Below are 20,070 nucleotides of genomic sequence, written 5' to 3' on the forward strand. Positions count from 1 at the left end.
GACCATAGAAAAAACAACAGCAGAAGGTCACCAACAGGTCTTCAATGTAGCGAGAAATTCCCGCACCCGGAGACCTCCTTCAGCTAGCCCCTAAACATATATATACTAGTTCAATGATAATGAACGCCATACTTAACTCCAAATTATACACAAGAAACTAAAATTAAAATAATTCAAGACTAACAAAAGCCAGAGGCTCCTGACTTGGGACAGGCGCGAAAATGCTGCAGGGTTAAACATGTTTATGAGATCTCAACCCTCCTCCTATACCTCTAGCCAATGTAGAAAAGTAAACGCATAACAATACGCACATTAAAATTCAGTTCAAGAGAAGTCCAAATAGAAAGTAAGCTTACTCCTAATTTTAACCATGATTTTGTTTACTTAAGCGATAAATTTAGATATTATCCAGCTAAACTTAACAAATGCAAGTGCAACCTCAACAGAAGGGCAAGGCCAAATAATGAGATGTGCCTAGGTAATACAACTGCAGTGTTCTCCCCAGGATTTTTGGATATAGCGCTGTGGTAAGCGCGTAATTTTCGACAATTCTTAGGTACTTTGTTGCGGTGCACGGTTTGTTTGTAATTAATTTGTTATGTGTTTTTCTTATATTATGCTATTGATGTTTTCTCTTGTAATCAGGTCCTCATCATGCTCTTGGAAGTTACCCCTTTGTTTGCTAATGTTATTGTCTGGATATAGAAGAAGTCTTTATTTCTCCATTGCAAATTCATATAATCCTTATACTATCTGTGTATCAAAAAAAAAACCAAGGAGAAGTCTTTTTCCGTGATTGGTCTATATATAGTACCAGACTGCCTATGTGAAGATTTCTTAGCAATATAACAGGTGATGTTGCAGAACATGTAAGACCAACAATAAAGTCATTGTCAGCTTCTGTGTTTGGTTTTATATCCCACTGTACAGTGTACAGTTAACCTTACAACGTTTGACAGGAATTGATATTTTAATGAAGCATAATGATTTCTCATTTTCCTGAACTTAATAACGTTTTATAATATTCAAATGGCTTCATCCAAGCTGGACATGGAGAAAGTGAATTTCTCATGTCGTATCAGCTTGGGGTTTGTTTTTCTAATCATATCCTCTCAATTATTTTCGAATGGTAAAAATTCACTACTGCTGACTAAACAATTATTAGATGGAATAGGTGATAATTAATACTTCAAAGACTTGCTCAATTTCGGGGTTCGTTTGGATAGTAAGCCCGGCAAATTGTAACAATTTTACCCCTGTGTTCGATCGTTTTTAAAATCATTGATTGTTTAAAGTTCGTAAAACAAGTTTGTGAGTGTCGGGAAATGCAGTCAATTTATTTCATCTCATTTCATTCATATATGCCTCTATATATTCTTTAAATTAAATAAAATTGATGTCAATGTTGAAATCTTTGGTTATTTTGATCTTTCAAAGTCAACATTTTATAAAATTTATTAGACTGGTCCTGCAGAGTTACTTAATACAACGGAAATAATTCATTCAGAAATAGTTAACCAGTCGATCACGCAATCAGGATAAGATATTCAATGATTTTCTGAGTGAACTAACAATTGAAATCAATGTACAAATGTCAAGATTTATTCTAAAATGCAAACAAAGTTGAGCATGGGAGAACATAGGTCTATTATGTTCACTGTAAAAGTGAAAACTTCCTCACTGAGCTTTCAAACAGTAGGTGTTTCAGGCCCGTAGCCAGGAATTTCCAAGGGGGGGTTTGTTGGACTCACAAACTCGACTTTAACAGTCACAATTAGAACAGAACATTGACTTTAACAGTGCTTATTTGTTTTCAAGGGGGGGTTCGTCCAAACCCCAGAACCCCCTGGCTACGGTATGTGTTATCTGGAATAGTTATATATATTCATATTGAGATGGACTTCAACACGGAGCCTTGGCTCACCCAAACAAAAAGCTATAAAGGGCCCCAAAATTACTCGTGTAAAACCATTCAAACGGGAAAACCAACAGTCTAATCTATATAAAAAACAAGAAACGAGAAAAATGTATAAATTACATAAACAAACGACAACTACTGTACATCAGATTCCTGACTTAGGACAGGTGCAAACATTTGCAGCGGGATTAAACGTTTTAATGGTACCAAACCTACTCCCTTTTTCTGAAACCATAGCATAACATCATAACATAGAAAACCACACGATAAAATATGAAAGGCTTAACTCAATCAAAAAACATAAATTAACACACTATGAACAAATACATTTGATCTGCGATACCTGAATGCAAATGCACAGTTAACAAAATGTTAGGGACAAACATTCAAGGCCAAAAATCAATATAACAGTATTCTTTAAATTTCAGTTGACCTCCCTTACACTGCTTTTAAATTGTCAAAATTGTCATTTAACCTGAAAAACCCTTGTTTCCCCCTTTATTTGCCCCTCACTTATTGAAACCACTCTTGAAGCAAGAACCCCAAAACTCTATTCCAGCCTTTCCTTTGGAGTAAGAAACCTTGTAGTATAATTTCAGAGAGATCCATACACTTAAACACAAGTTATTGTCTGTAAACTAGAAAATGTTTCTTTTTGGCCCCTTATTCCTTAATGTTCAGGGATATTAACCCCAACCGGACACTAAGCCTTAATTCCCTTCACTATATGGAACCTTGTACGTACGGTACAATGTCAGAGAGATCCATACAGTTAAACATTAGTAATTGTCCCGAAACTTTAAAATGAGACATCTCTCAATCCAAGTCACAATTTGTAAATGAAAAACCATTAAATACAATGTGCCCTGGCTCACACCTAACAATAAGCTAAAAAGAGGTTGACAACACTTAATAATATTGAAGATTATAACAAAAAAACTTCAAAATTTTCCTTATAACTAACAATTCAGTGGCAGCAACCCAAAAATGAGTTTTGATTAGTCTGAAAATTTCAGGTCCGATAGATCTTGACCAATTGAACAATTTTACTCTATGTCAGATTGCTGTAAAAAGTTTAGTTTTTGAGATTTAAGCGAAAAACTGCATTTGACCCCTATGTTTTATTTTTAGCCATGGCGGCCATGTTTGGCGATGGATCAATATTTCAGATACAATTTATATACAAGATACCCTAAGGAACATTAAGTAAAAGTTTGAAGGTATTTGGCCCAGAGGTTTCAGAAGATTTTTTAAATAGTTTACCACAACAGATGACGACTGACACCAAGTGATGGCATAAGCTCACATGAGACCTTTCGCAGCAGTGAGCTAAAAATGAAAGAAACGAGAAATAACATTATTTGTGTTTTTCTCAATTCATTAGTTTTTAATAAAATGGTCACTAGTTTGAACCGAGAGCAATGACCAAATACTACCGAACAGATACCATACAGATACAGATATACTTCTAAGCCACTTAAACTTTGTTTTTAAAATAACAGTTCGTACATTGCAAATTAATATTGTTGGTTTTCTTTATTTCTAAGTGCAATAATAATTTACCAGATATGAAATACTGGTCTAGCAATATATAATATTTACCGCACACTCTATTATAAGAAATGCATTTATACATTCATGAGTGAATCATTGATTGAGTAAAAACCAGTGGCAAATATTTCTATGTACATCCAGTCGATTCAGAAATTATGATGCTTTCCGTCTTGATAAGGGGTAAATAAAGCTACAAAAAGTTTTCTTTATAACATTGAAGCAACATATCAAGTTTAGCTAATTAATTCTGTACAGAACTTTATTAAATGTTTTCGATATTAATTTCACTCAAAAACATTTCTTCTTTAGATACACATGGCTAGTTTTTTGTACAGTTAACTCAGACAAGGCCTATACATTGACAATCAACTGCATGTAAACATAACATGATTTAACTACATACAGTAAACCTTGAGTTTTATAAATGAGAACGTAAATTTCACAGTTCAGTTTATGTGTGGATTACACTAACACAATAGTGTATGTGTGGATTACTCCAACACAACACTGTGTTTAGGTCAATATGAACACAGCCCAAGACAATTAGTTCATGTTAAAACAAATACATTGCTTAGCTGAGCACAGCTGAATAAACTGCAGATGTCCAACACTGAAAAGTTGTGGCCAAAATGGACACATTATTTGCACTTGAAACATGTCTGAATTTGCATTGTAATTAAATATTTGACACAAATTCTTATTAACCCCTCCCCCTCCCCACATTTTTTTTCAACACCCCATTTTCTTTCTTCCAAAAATAATCTCAATTCACATTTCTAATGGAGTTTGCAACCATAACTATACATATTCATTCTTATTTTGCTGAAGTGATACCACACTACTGTGAGAGGATGGACGAGATGAATTCTTTCTCCGACACTTTTGTCTCCATATACTCATTTATATACATCAAAAATATTAAAACATAAAATGACATAGTCATGGTTAAAATAAAAAATAATTGATAGTAGCTTATTAATATAAATTAACAGCTAATCATCTTAAGACGATTATCATTTCTTAATACATTATTTACAAGCGGTGTAAGGGATGTACAATGTAATCACAGTATTCTTTAAATGGATTGGATTACCTCCCTTGCACTGCTTTTAAATTGTCTAAATTGTCCTTTATTACAACTGTCACATAAGCTTAACATTGACCAAGAAAACTCAATATTAATATTTCCAGACATACATGTGCAGCTAACAATTCTTCCATTCAACAAATATAGTTGACATATTGCTTATAAGTAAGAAAAACAAACCAAAACAAAAACTTCACACTGAGCAATGAACCATGAAAATGAGGTCAAGGTCAAATAAAACCTGCACGACTGACATATATATATATATATAGATTATAAAGTACATTCTATACACCAAATATTGTTGACCTATTGCATAGTATTAAACAAGAAAGTATCAATAGTACATGGATGCCCCATCCCTCTATAATTTTCTATGTTCAGTGGACTGTGGAAATGGGATAAAATCTCTAATTTGGCATTTAAATTAAAAAGATCATATCATAGGGAACATGTGTACTAAGTTTCAAGTTGATTGGACTTCAACTTCAAACTCACAGTACATCGACCAAAAACTTTAACCTGAAGTGGGACAAACAGACACAGGGACAGTTGGACGGATTCACAGACCAGAAAACATAATGCCAATAAACATGATAAATAGGGCATAAAAAGACCAAAACCTCAAAACTTAATTTTGATCACTGAAACATGAAAACAAGGATCCGGAAATTTTTTCATCTAATTTCGGTCATTTTCATACAACTTAAAAGTTGATGCCCCTTTTCAAAAAATGATTGTCAAAATCACATTACTGCATGAGACTCATTATGATTATGCTCATACTCGATCGTCATGTTCGTAGCATCAACAAACTTGTTTCACTGTTGCATCGCATTTGCTTCATGATTTGTCCTACCATTTTCCAAAAATCGATCAAGAGCAATTAAGGGAAGGCAACAGTTTAAAAATAAAATGATTTTAATGACTCAAAACGATAATATTCTCAGTTATCACTTATGTTTCTTTCTATCCTGAAGTCAAACCGGATGTAAAGCGACAATACTAAAACGAACAATTCCGGACTCATTTCCGGGATTAGTTTTGTTTACCCAAATCACAGGAAATCATCGGCTTTTTAATATTTTACCTTTAATAGTGCAAGAATATTAATTAAAATAGTTGCACTAGCTTTATTTAGGATGAAATTATTTTAAATTTACGATTAATTGTCTAAATATGTGGAAGAGAATTTCAAGCATGCGTATTACATAGTAAACAAAGCACGTGTGTTAGAAGTTAAAAAAAAAAAAATCTACGTAAATTAAACCAAGTTTTAATTTAATTTTAAATCATAATTGACAATTGTCTGACCTGTTGGGTAATTAAATAATGAAGCCAGTTGGTATGGAATTTTTATTTCTTTATAATAATAGTTTGGAGCTTGTGATTAATTGCCAGGTGTGAATTAAAAACACAGGTAAAGAGATTAATTAGCAATCATTAGCCAATAGCTCCCAGAGGCATTAATATAGTTATTAGGAGGGCCCTCAGGATTATAACACTTTATTGGAGTGGCAGTTTAATTACAGGAAGTCGATAGATAACAAAACAAAAATATGTTCAAAATGGCGATTTTGAAAGTCAATCTCAACGAAATGACCGAAATTATTACTGTTGAAAAATAAAATTTGACCTAAATCCCAATTAAAAGTTTAGGACATTATAGTTTCAGTTTAGGACATGACTGGCAAATATGACCGTTTCCGGACCCTTGCATGAAAATAAGGTCAAAGTCAGATGACACCTGCCAGCTAAACATGTACACCTTACAATCATTCCATACACCAAATAAAGTAGACCTTTTGCATACAGTACAAGAAAAACAGACCAAATCACAACAAGAGTGCACACGCTGAAATGTCTCGCCTTCTATACTAATCATTGATATTATGTTGATAGTCCTAAGTATAAAGCTAAGTTTTATTACAACTGTCACATAAACTTAACATTAACCAAGATAACTAAACAAAGACCAATGAACCTTGAAAATGAGGTCACGGTCAGATGAACCATGCCAGGCAGACAGCTAACAATGCTTCTATACAACATATATAATTGACCCATTACTTATAGTTTAAGAAAAGTAGACCAAAACACAAAAAAACGCAAAAACTTAACACTGTGCAATGAACCGTGAAAATGAGGTCACCGTCAAATAAAACCTGCGCGACTGACATAAAGATCATAAAATATTTCCATACACCAAATATAGTTGACCTATGGCATATAGTATTAGATAAAAAGACCAAAACTCAAAAACTTACCTTTGACCACTGAATCATGAAAATGAGGTCAAGGTCACATGACATCTGCCCGCTAGACATGTACACCTTACAATCATTCCATACAACAAATATAGTAGACCTATTGCATATAGTATGAGAAAAACAGACCAAAACACAAAAATTTAACTATAACCACTGAACCATGAAAATGAGGTCAAGGTCAGATGACACCTGCTAGTTGGACATGTACACCTTACAGTCCTTCCATACACCGAATATACTAGCCCTATTGCTTATAGTATCTGAGATATGGACTTGACCACGAAAACTTAACCTTGATCACTGATGCATGAAATGAGGTCGAGGTCAAGCGAAAACTGTCTGACAGACATGAGGACCTTTCAAGGTACGCACATATCAAATAAAGTTATCCTATTACTTATAATAAGAGAGAATTCAACATTACAAAAAATTTGAACTTTTTTTTCAAGTGGTCACTGAACCATGAAAATGAGGTCAAGGACATTGGACATGCGACTGACAGAAACTTCGTAACATGAAGCATCTATATACAAAGTATGAAGCATCCAGGTCTTCCACCTTCTAAAATATAATGCTTTTAAGAAGTGAGCTAACACCGCCGCCGTAGCCGCCGCCGGATCACTATCCCTATGTCGAGCTTTCTGCAACAAAAGTTGCAGGCTCGACAAAAACTTAACTTTGACCACTGAACGATGAAAATTAGGTCAAAGTCAGATGACACTTGCCAGCTAGACATGTACACCTTGCAATCATTCCATACATCAAATGTAGTAGACCTATTGCATATATATACAGTATAAGTAAAATAGACCAATTCACAAAAACTTAACTTTGACCACTGAACGATGAAAATAAGGGCAAGGTCAGATGACACCCACCAGTTGGACATGTACACCTTAGTCCTTCCATACACCGAATATACTTTAATTACTAGACGTATATTGCTTGTAGTATCTCAGATATGGACTTGACCTCCAAAACTTAACCTTATTCAATGATCCATATAATGAGGTCAAGATCAAGTGAAAACTGTCTGATGGTAAGAGGACCTTGCAAGGAACGCACATACCAAATATAGTTATCCTAGTATTACTTATTATAAGAGAGCGCAAGAATTTAACATTACAAGAAATCTTTTTTCAAGTAGTCACTGAATCATGAAAATGAGGTCAAGGACATTGGACATGTGACTGACAGAAACTTCCTAACATGATCAAGGCATCTATATTCAAAGTATGAAGCATCAAGGTCTTCCACCTTCTAAAACGTAAAGCTTTCAAGAAGTTCACTAATGTCACTTATGCTGCTGCTTAATCACTATCCATATGTCAAGCTTTCTGCAACAAAATTGACAGGCTCGACAAAAACCCTTGTTTTTTCCCCTTTTTGCTAAATGGTTTGAGCCAAAAAAAAAACCATAACCATCCCTTTGTAGTATGGAAACTTTTGGTAGAATTTCAGAAATTCATACACCAGTACACTTAAGGCAAAAACAAAATATGTCTGTTTATGGTTACCGGACCTACCCCATTTTTTAGTGCTGATCCTAAGTCATTTTGTTTTCCTTCGTAAAGTGAAAAATAAACTGAACTCATGTTAAAAGTGAAGATAGTGTTGCCAATAATATAAATCAATAATTGCCTGATGCATCCCAATGTTCACAATCGTGAATATGATAGCTGTATTTAAAGTCATAAGAAACGAGTGACCGGTGAAAAATATTGTTCTTCCAATTCTTAAACCAATGCATACAAACATCATAAACTTAGTCTTCTGTGCTCGAATTTATCATTTTTTTCGTGTAAATATCGTATAATCGTCAATTTTTTTTTCAATCGGTCAGTGTTGTTGTGAAAATATGGCAGGTAATTAAAGTTCGTGTTTTAAAGCCGAAGTTTAACGATTGTCACCCGTTTGTCAACAATTGACGAAAAATAAACAAAAAAGCATGGAAATTGAGCACGTGTTTAACATGTAAATTCAGATAATAGTTTATTTTAAGGACATCCATGCGTATTGTGGTCACCGGATTTTTACGAGATGGGTCACACTGAGGTCATCTTGCATACGGAAAATATATCGGGGGAATTGCTTGCTGGAAGGAAGCAATTCAAATAAAGTAAACTTCTTCTAAATATGAATAAATTAAAGAATTTTCTTCAGAAAAAAGTATATGTACATAAGTTTTACAATGAAAACTATCCATTGAGTTATAAAAAACATATGCAATGTTTTTTTTGGATTTGAGGTTTCTTATGACTTTAAGGAAATTCGTGACTCGTGTTATGAAATGAACATTATAGCCACCATTATTTTCCCCCAACAAATGTCAAAGGGAAATAATCCAATCATCAAAAATATGGGTAAACTCGTCCTATGATCAACTCAAACCATGGCAAGACGAAACCGCATAACTCAAAATCATGTCGTAAAAAAAAAAAAAATGAAAAAATAAAATAGAATGGAAATACCAAACTACCAACCCTATTTTTGTAAAGTATGTAACCTTAAACAGACATATTTTTGTGGGGCCTTAACACAAGTTTATGTCTGGAAACTGCAAAAAAGCTTATCTGGGCCCCTTGTTTGGCCCCTAATTCCTAAACAGTTGGGACCAAAACCCCCAAAATCAACCCCAACCTTCCTTTTGTGGTTTAATATAAACCTTGTGGTAAAATTTTATTGATTTTTTATTTACTTATTCTAAAGCTATTTACCAGAAAACATCTGTCTTCAGATGACGCTGACGACAATGTGATACCAATATCTGACATTTTTTTTTGAAATTTATGCAGTCATATTAAAATGTGTCCATATTAATAATCAAAGAGCAGATTGCTCTATAAAGGGATACAATTGCCATTGTTTTCATTGATACATGTATTAGTATTACTTTCAAAAATAATTCAACTGAACATGAATAATGCTCTTAAAATGTTATTTACATAATCTGAATAGTTATTCAACTTTAAAAATAGCCAATCCTTGATACAATTAAGTGAAATGTATGAACAATCTATTTAATTTTTGTTCTATCAATTCCAAGTTTACTTTCCACAGCAGTCACTGAGAATGAGAGAAGGTATTTCACTTCGTACCCCTATTTTCCTACATGAATTCTAGGTGGAACCCATACCTGTCAACCTCTGAAAATGAAAAGTCAGGTCATGACCTGCATTGAGAAAAAAAATCTCAGGTCATAACGCGTACGACATTTTGCGAGCTCAATTGAAGAACAAAAATATGTTTACATATAATTTATATAGTCAATATGTATATGAAACAATTAGAACATGTATACAAGTTTATTTCAGACTATTGTTATATTCCATAGTAGCAGACTTGGCATTCTTTAAAAGAACTTCACTTGGTTTCAGTTCATAGCAATGCAAATGTGTATTCATTTTACAAGAAAGAAGAGCACACAGTGTATCCTTATTAAGATCAGCCCTAAACTCTGTAGCTATTTTCTTTACTAAAGAAAATGCCCCCTCACTGTCTACATTGCTGTTTGGCAAAACCAGTAATGTTTTAGCAAGTTTTGACAAAACAAAAAATCTTGGCTTGTTTTCAACTACCACTTTGTTATTTTCAACTGAAAGGGCCCTCTTTACTATTTGGGTGGTTTTAGTTTTTCCACAGGAATAACCTGAAGCTATTTCACTGTCAGAGAACATTAATTTACACAATTTTGTGAAATGGTCAGTTACTGCAAAGGAAAGGTTGTGCTCAGCCACAAAGTACGAAAATAAAGTTTCTGCATTAGTTACTTTATCAGCCAAAACACTTTTGGTCTTTGTGAAGAAAATATCGTTACGTAGCTCAGGTAAACAGTCCTACATTTTTACTTTTTGTTACATTGAAAAAGACCGATAAAACCGAAGGTCGTATTACTTCTAAATACCGGAAACAATTCCGGTCAGAAATCCGGGTGAAACGGGTAATGTTAGAAATTCCCGGGACCCGCCGGGTAAAGAAAAACTCCCGGGTGAGAGGTGAAAATAACGGGTGTCACCCGCAAAAAACGGGTGAGTTGACAGGTATGGGAACCCCATTCCTAACTCTTTCAATATTTAATTTCCTATGGGTCAGTGAGCATGACTCCTTTCCGTACATACACATTCCTCTGTTTAAATTGTGATTGGTTTTAATATAATACGATGTTTATTGACAGAACGAGTTAATTTTTCTCAACATATTGTCGTTTAAAAGTTTGACGAAAGTTACTTACGGAAGGGAGACAAATTATAGCGATAATATGGAAGACTCCATTTTGGCTAAAGGGGTATTCTAGTTACACCTTTATGTTGTGGACTACATTAATTTAAATTCAAATGATGCATATAATTATGATTTAAAATTATGCAACAACAATAACCCTCAATAGCAGACATACATAGAAAGGATTCCACGAGTTTCAAATTAATCAATGGAGTAGGGAATCCAGAGCAACCATTCAAACTGATACCCCTTCAAGTCAAGAAAACTATAGGCATGCACATACTTACAACCCTAGACTTGTGATTTGTAGCAAAGACATATATTAAATGTTAATTAAACGACCTCCATTTCTTTATGGAAGTACAATATCAAATATCAGTTTCATAACGGTGACATAAGAAAACTCCAAACTTTCAGTTTTTATATGACAGAAATAGATTTATTGATCGGAATTCAGAGAACTCTCGCATGTTATCAAAACTAGGGAATTCCCTCCGACGTGTTTCTAAATTTATAAAAACCCTAAATATAAATACTGCTTGATTCTGAATTTCTGTGTTGTTAAAAACGCGCATACAATGATAATGTCAAGGGGAATATCGAAACATGAAGATTATGAGAAGGAGATTATAGTTATTTAAATTCAATCCTTTTGTTTTTTATACCATTTAAAGCAAAAAATCACAAGAAACTGAGATGTTCCTTGATGTTGAGTCAATGGTATAAGTCTACAGATTGCTTTTAAAAAAACAATCGTATCTGAAAAAATGATGCCCCTGGTGCATGCATGCACACACAATCATTATTTGCACTGCATAAAATAATGCTGTCTATTAAGCATTGAAACACCAAACTACAAAAAGGGTACGTATATATACTCCTTAAGGAGGCTCGTGTTTTTTTTTTCAGATTTCAGAAAAAAATTAAACATTTATTTTTCATTGCAAATTTTATTAATTACCTTAAGTAATTGTTACTTTTATATCATATGGTACAAAAATCATTCCAAAAAATCAATTCCTGTTGGCCCCAGGTGACTTTAAAAAATGTAGATATCAATGAAAAAACTCCAAATTATCTCCCTTTGGTGAAAAAAATGCCTTTTTTGGCATTAAAATTGAAATCGCTTTTTAAACTCATCTGTGACCTATATTTTTTAGTGTTATTTTCGAATAAGCTGTATTTAAACTAAATAATTGTAAAATTTAAGCAATTTCTGTAATTTGGTTCTTTTTTTATTTCGATATTACCGCTTTTTCTCCAGCTAGTTCAACAGAATACAAGGTCAAAATTGTATGCTTCTTTCGAAGGCAGATTGTGAAAACGTAAATGAACAATAACCCCATTTTTTTATTTCATTTTTCTATTATTAGTATAAGATAAAGTTCATTTATATAAAAATATAGCGAAATCTTATATATAATAAAAACAAGAGGCTGTCACAACGACAGCAAACCGGATTTATTAATATTTATTTGTGTACTGGCAATATCACAAGAACCATTGATCACCATTACTGATGAATGGTGAAAGTGAAAATAGTCAATATCAAATTTGACCTCCATTTTGTCATCAGTATCAACATCTTAAAATTTGAAAAGCTTAGATTGAATGGTTCATGAGTAAATGCAACAACGTGAATGGAAACGCCATTTCACAATCTTTCAAGAACCATATAACTCCTGAACAGTAAAAGTCAAAATCGTCATTATTGAACTTGACCTCTAATTTGCCATCAGTAACAACATATAAAAATTTCAAAAGCTTTGGTTGAATGGTTCATGAGAAAATGCACGGACACGACTGGAAACACCATTTTTCAATCTTTCAAGAACCATAACTCCTGAACGATTAAAAGTCAAAATCGTCATTATTGAACTTGACCTCTATTTTGTCATCAGTTACAACATATTAAAATTTGGGAAGCTTTGGTAAAACAGTTCATGCGAAATGCACGGACACAACTGGAAACACCATTTTTCAATCTTTCAAGAACCATAACTCCTGAATGGTAAAAGTCAGAATCGCCATTATTAAACTTGACCTCCATTTTGTCATCAGTAACAACATATTAAAATTTGGGAAGCTTAGGTAGAACAGTTCATGCGTAAATGCACGGACATGACTGGAAACTCCATTTTTCAATCTTTCAAGAACCATAACTCCTGAACAGTAAAAGTCAAAATCGCCATTATTGAACTTGACCTTCATTTAGTTGTCAGTAACAACATATTAAAATTTTAAAAGCTTTGGTTGAACGGTTCATGAGTTATTGCACGGACAACATTTGATTGCCGCACGCCCGCCCGCCGTACATCCCCAAATCAATATTTTGTAACAAAAATCTGGTTAAAAATGATTTAGACCCGCGAGCCCCCTTAAGGGAAGTGAAAAACAGACCAAAACACAAGTTAATAGTAACATGGTGAAATGTCTCGCCTTATTTAATACTAACTATTGATTTTATGTTGATAGTCCTATAAATAAATCCTTACAAATATCACATTTACTTAACATGATCCAAGAAAATGAAGTCAAGGTCAAATAAAGCAAACGAGAAATACATGTACACCTTACAATCAATCATTTTATATATATACCGAATATATAGTTGACACACTTCTTATAGTTTCTAAGTAAACTAAATATAGACCAATGAACCATGAAAATGAGGTCAAGGTCAGTTGAACCTTGCCAAACAGACATGTACATGTACACTGAACAATCAATAGATGCATTAAACATAGGTGTCTTATTGCTTAAAGTATCTAAGAAGACAAACTTCACCATATAAACAGACCAGCACACAAAAACTTAACACTGAGCATTATGAGTTCATGGTAAAATAAACGTCACAAATAATTCCATACACCAAATATAATTGACCTATGGCATATAGTATATATCAAAATAGACCATAACTGAGGGGGCGGGGCCAAATAATCTCCATGGCAATAAAATGTGCCAATTCTAATACAACTGCATACCAAATATCTTTGACCTACCACTGAGTGGTTCACCATAAACTAGACCAAATCACAAACTAATACATTGTTGACACCGTCATTGCTGACCCCCAAAACAGCATACCTATGTCTCACTTTTTGACTCTGTCAAGCAAGACAAAAATGAATGATTTCTTGATTGTTGGTTGTTGCTTAACGTATAGTGGCAAATAGTTCATGCATGTTGAATATTTAGAATGAAAACAAGTCAACAACAAATACAACAGACATTGTCTCAAAAAGAGGCCATCCAGGATGATTGTCATGGTCAGTAACAGATCCAGAGGGAGGGTTCAGGAGTTGGAACCCCCTTCTGTTTGGACAATCAATACATTTGAATGGGGACATTAAGTTGTCCCCCCCCCCAAAAAAACCAATCCCTGTATTCTGGGTTGGGACCTATTTTTAAAATTGCGAAATTCCTGTTTTACAGGATAAAACTCAAATTAACCATATTAGACAAAACAATTTACTTTTCTATAGCATAATATTACAAATCGATTCCCACATGCATATCGGTCAACTCGAATCGAAAATCCACAGAGTTCAGTCCAATTCTTTGGTTGAACCAGAAACTTAATACAATAGCATTTAATATATATTGAAAGATGAAATCTTCTCTCCATATCATTATTATAAAATGTGTAAAACATTTTTTATGAAGTGAATTACAAAAAGTTTTCTACGAAACTGAAATTAACATTCCGATACTGTGTAACTTTTAAAACTTGACTATTTATACTGCGTAACAAAATATACTAGGCCATATATTATTTATAAATTTAAAGAAAGAATACAACCTACCTTTTAGACGAAACTTTCAAATCAAATGTGTGAACAGCCGTTCAGAGCAACATTTTTATACCAAAATGGATCCTTCCACAAGAGTTGAATAATTAGATCAATAGAAAATTCCCGCCTATAGTAGCCCACAATGCCCGTGGTTCGATGAAGCGTGAAGGAAAGGTCTTGGGGGACTTTCCCCGAATAAAGAATAATTAATCATTTTAATTGGCAAAAAAAATTAAAAGATAGAAAAAAAATGGGCAAGCATCATAGAAAAAAGAGAATACTGGATTGGGAAAATGGATTCCGCTAAAATATAAACTAAACGCTAAGAAAATGGAAAATTAATTAAAGAATTGGTAAAATTTGTAAAATTAAATAATTTGATGAAAATATACCGATTACAGAAAATAACATGAATAGCTGCAATTTCACCAAAAAATAATCAGGCAGAAGCAGAAGCAGAATAAAGAATAGGGTAAAATTATACTGATAACAAAAAAGAGCAATGTTCAGCCGGAATACAGCTATCAATTAATTATAGTTATAATGAGCGAATGATTAAAAAAAGGGTTAAAAAATCATAATGAAGGACCCGGCTTATTTAGTGGCGGGTCAGGAAATTGTCATAAGGGGGCCCACTGACTACAAAAGTGTATGCATTTTTTCTTCAAAAAAAGGCAGCGGGGACTCGAACAAAAAAGCAGGATGTTATTTATGTAAAAAAAGTGAGGATAAACTGAGACTAGGACAACATTTTCCAGCCTAGCCCCCTCCCAAAATGAAATACAAATCAAATGATTGCTCCCTAGATTAGTATTAGCTAGCATACTGCAATTTCTGATAAAAAAATATAGTTGAACTTTTTATAAAGCAAAGAGAGAGAATATATATATGTTTTCCGCATCAACACCAAAAATATCGCCAGAAAGAAGTTCCATAAAGATAAAACATTTAATAGTGTTTGTTTGAGCTTTATATTTCATCACAGGGTTGTCACAAAAGGAACGAATACTTATTGTTCAAATGTAAGAGATAAATTAGTCCTAATAAATGTGTCTGGACGGCGGAATTTTCACAAGTATTAAATGTCTATGGTGAAAGAATTTACTAGTATCTGTTAATTTGAGTCTTATATGTCAGTAATTATGTCCTTGGAACACTGAATTTCCTAGGAATTCATGTCCAGGTCATCAATATTCCTAAGTTAAAACGTCAGGGGCGGATCCTGAACCCCGATGTCTGGGGGAGGGGGTCAACATGAAAAAAAAATATTATGCGAGTGTGAGTAGGTTTTTCTCGGGGTGTGTGTCAGATCATCGTTTCTATATTTTAATATCTTTTATTTTTTTCCTATTTCACTTTATTCTTTGTTTTCCTTTCAATTGATCTTTATTATACTCGTCCTAAACATGCATCAAATATTTGCCACTGGATGTTAAACAACCAACCAAGAAATCGATACTTTTATCCCCTCTTCATTATCTTATCAATAATGTTTTGCCTCGCTTCCAGACCTACTGTTTTGCACATTTTTTTTTCTAATATCTGTAAAACACCTTCATATCCTTATTCGTTGACCTATTCACAGCCTCACAGATGTACATAATAATTGAAATAAGAAAAATAAACAAATATAACTGTATGCTTGGGCTTTTAGTGAAATGTATAAGTCCCGGATTCTGTTACAAAAGTACATCTTATGAAATTAAAATAGCATTTTATTAATGATTATACATTAGAAAATTTTAATTCATTTTTCATGGACCGGGGAAAAAAAGGGGGGGGGGGGTAAAGAAATTGTCGATTTACCTTGAAAATAAGAGGTGAGGAAATACGACAATCTCTTTAAAAACAAATCCCTGTGCCCCTTGTAAATCCGCCACTGAAAACGTTCATGTCTTTTTTTACACTCAGAAAAAGTGAAATTTAAAGATTTTTTTCTTGTTTCGACTTCGTCAAAATGATCTCCAAATTACGACCACTGCAGTCGTAAAAAAGGAAGCCATTATAGGGACAAGACGCTACAAATTTTGCTCTTGTAAACCGACAAATTTATCCACAAAGCGGCTATAACAATCCTTGCATGCAAGTAACGTTGTATTTTAAAAGACATTACTTATATCTTCTAATTATTGAGCACTATTTAATTTACTTTTCTGACTTAAGTCAACTTAATTTTTTTTTATCCAATCGGTTCTCAGATGTAATTTTTGAAAGTTCAAAAACATAAAAAAAAATCCAATAAATCGTGGAATGAATGGCAGACTAATCATTTCAGAGGTTGAAGACTTGCAACCCATGAAAACTTATATAAACAATTAAGTTTTTTAAGTCATGCATTTTTTAAGATCCACTTCAAAAGTCTGTCAGTAAAAATTTGTTATTCGAACACACCTTCTGTTACTCATTATGACTCATCGGAAAGGTATTTCACTTGACCAACATATTTCATTTTTTAGTACAGTACATTTGTAAAGATATTAAATCAACCTGTAGCCTAAATATATAAAACTAATAGAATTTGGAGCGAGACATTTTTGCTTTATACGTTTTCAAGACAAAACCCAAACACGCCCGAACATAAAAGGGTGCATTCGACTTTCCCTTTTAATGAAATTATTGCCCATTTTTAACCAAAAAATGTACCCGAGGGCAGACATGCAAATTTAAGGATGTATTTCTCTGAAGTTACAGTCAGTCTCGTTGAATCTCTTTCTAAATTGTTTTCTAAACTTGTAATATAAGTGGAAAATATCAATCAACTTATAAAATTTTCATTTGTGGCATTTTTTTTAAACAATCAAAGTACTGAAGTACTGAACATCGGATGACCGCAAGTTCTTGTGGATGGTCCAAAGCACATGTCACAGAAACAAATCACATCTCTATACCTGAAACTGAGGTCAATGTACAGATATATATTTGTTCTGGTACAATTAAGTTCGTACGTGGATGATTAATAAATGACAGGAAATTATACCGCACCGTAATAACTATTGTATTAAAGTGATACAAATCAATACACCCGGAACAGTTATACTAATATAATAATAGTCCCAGAGTGTAGATTTGGTTGTTATAATATATTACATTAACATTACGTTTGCATGTATATATATTTTTCATCTGTATGTCACTTTATTCTACAATTTTACTTATAGTGCAGTGCAAGTGCATGATGGACACTCTTCTGTAAAAAACAATCGATGTTTCTACCCCAAAGATTGGATATTAGAAGGCATTCATACACGGTACGTGTGCTTAGATATTATGAATGGTTTTTTTACTTTTGTATATACATCTAACGACAACACATTTTCATAAAAAAAAATATTTATAGGAGTATCCATTGAAAAAATAAATTTGAAACAAGCGATAAGTAATGTTATTTTGCACCAGATAATGACCGCGGATCTATAATTTTTATGGATCAGTTGAAAACCCCAAAATAATTTGCATAATGGAAATTTTGGCGATAGCAATACATCGGAATGACCTCACGGTCATCTCCATGTAAAATAAACCGATCAATTGTATTGAATTTAGCTTAATACTGAACTATTTGAGTATTGATATTTTTATTATATCACAGTGTTCGTGTGTCCGGCTACAAAATATATGCCCTAAAATGTTTGCACCAGAATCAGGCACGGAGCTAATTTGTGTCAAAACGCTGTGGTGTATGCACATGCATTTTGGAGCTAAAAAAAGGAACAAGTATTAATAAATTAAAAGAATTAGTTATGTATGTTAGAGTTTGTTTTTGTTGCACTTCTGATGTTCAGTTGTTTTCTTCATATAGTTGCTGTCAACTATATATCGTGTTGTTTGTTGCTGTCAACTATATATCGTGTTGTTTGTTGCTGTCAACTATATATCGTGTTGTTTGTTACTGTCAACTATATATCGTGTTTTTTGTTGCTGTCAACTATATATCGTGTTGTTTGTTGCGTGCGTTACTTCTAGAGGGAAATATTTCATGCATATTCAGTAAAACAAAACATTAAGAAGTATCCATATTGATTTGGAAAAAAAGGCCAGAGGCTCCTGACTTGGGACAGGCGCAAAATGCGGAGAGGTTAGACATGTCTTTGTGGGATCTCAACCCTCCCGCTATACCTCTAGCCAACGTAGAATAAAGAAACGCATAGCAATTTCCTTATTATAAAAAAATAAGTGGACCCTTTTTGAAAAAAGTCGTTGCAAATACATCGAATTCAAGTACCTCCTTTAAAGATAAAAATGCGAAGTGTTTCTCTTTTCCTTTCTACAACAGCAAATTGACTCCTTGTCTGAGGGATAGTCCCTCATTTTGGGGGTTGCTCCCAATAAAAAATTGTGTATTTGATGAGAATAAAGCCAAGATTCTTTTGAAAAATTACAGACATATGATTACAGAGGTTTTCGTTATAATGTTTTAAACATAGTTTACTTGACTTGTTGGTCCATAATGTGCTAGCCTTAAAAGTTTGCAAAAATGTCATAAACAACTTGTACAATCCAAAACTAATGCTTGTTTTATCCAATATCTTTAAATACATTTATGTGTTATAGGGGAATCATTGCAGGCGCTGCATACAAATAAGACTATATATTAAGAACAGAATGTTCAATTATAGGAGTACAAGGGGAAAGGCAGAAGCAAATTTATAAAATTCTCATATATTGAGCAGGAGACTTATGATACGTATACTTTATGTCTCTAGCTTAGCATTGAAACACCAAAAGGGCACATCATCTTAAATCGCGGACTGCTTTCAGGGGCGTTTACAACTATTTTTAAAAGGGATTCTAACTTTATATCCCCATTCAAATGCCTTGACGGTCGTGAAAAAAGGAGGGTCCAACCCACGGGATTCCTCCCTCCCTCTGGATCAACTAATGGTGATTTAAAAGACAGAAACACCGAGCCAAGTACGTAGTTACACCTTGAAAATTTGAATTAAAGTCTCACTGTTAAATTTATTCAAAACGTTTTTTCCAACATTTTTGTTCACCAGAAATGTAAAGAATATAACAGGTTGATATTAGAAAATAAATGTGTACTATTACTTTACGATAACGGTCTGTTGCGAGTTTGATTCTGGCTTTTATAGACACATTTACAAATATACTATATAATTAAGATCATCTTGATTTAAACTTACCATAGACATTATATGAGGGCATGGGTGGGTTTTATAGAATTGCGAATAATGGGTAAAAAATAGAAAGAATAGAGAAAAA

The sequence above is a fragment of the Mytilus galloprovincialis genome, chromosome 10 (genome assembly GCF_965363235.1).
Source record: "Mytilus galloprovincialis chromosome 10, xbMytGall1.hap1.1, whole genome shotgun sequence".
Classification (NCBI taxonomy): domain Eukaryota; kingdom Metazoa; phylum Mollusca; class Bivalvia; order Mytilida; family Mytilidae; genus Mytilus; species Mytilus galloprovincialis.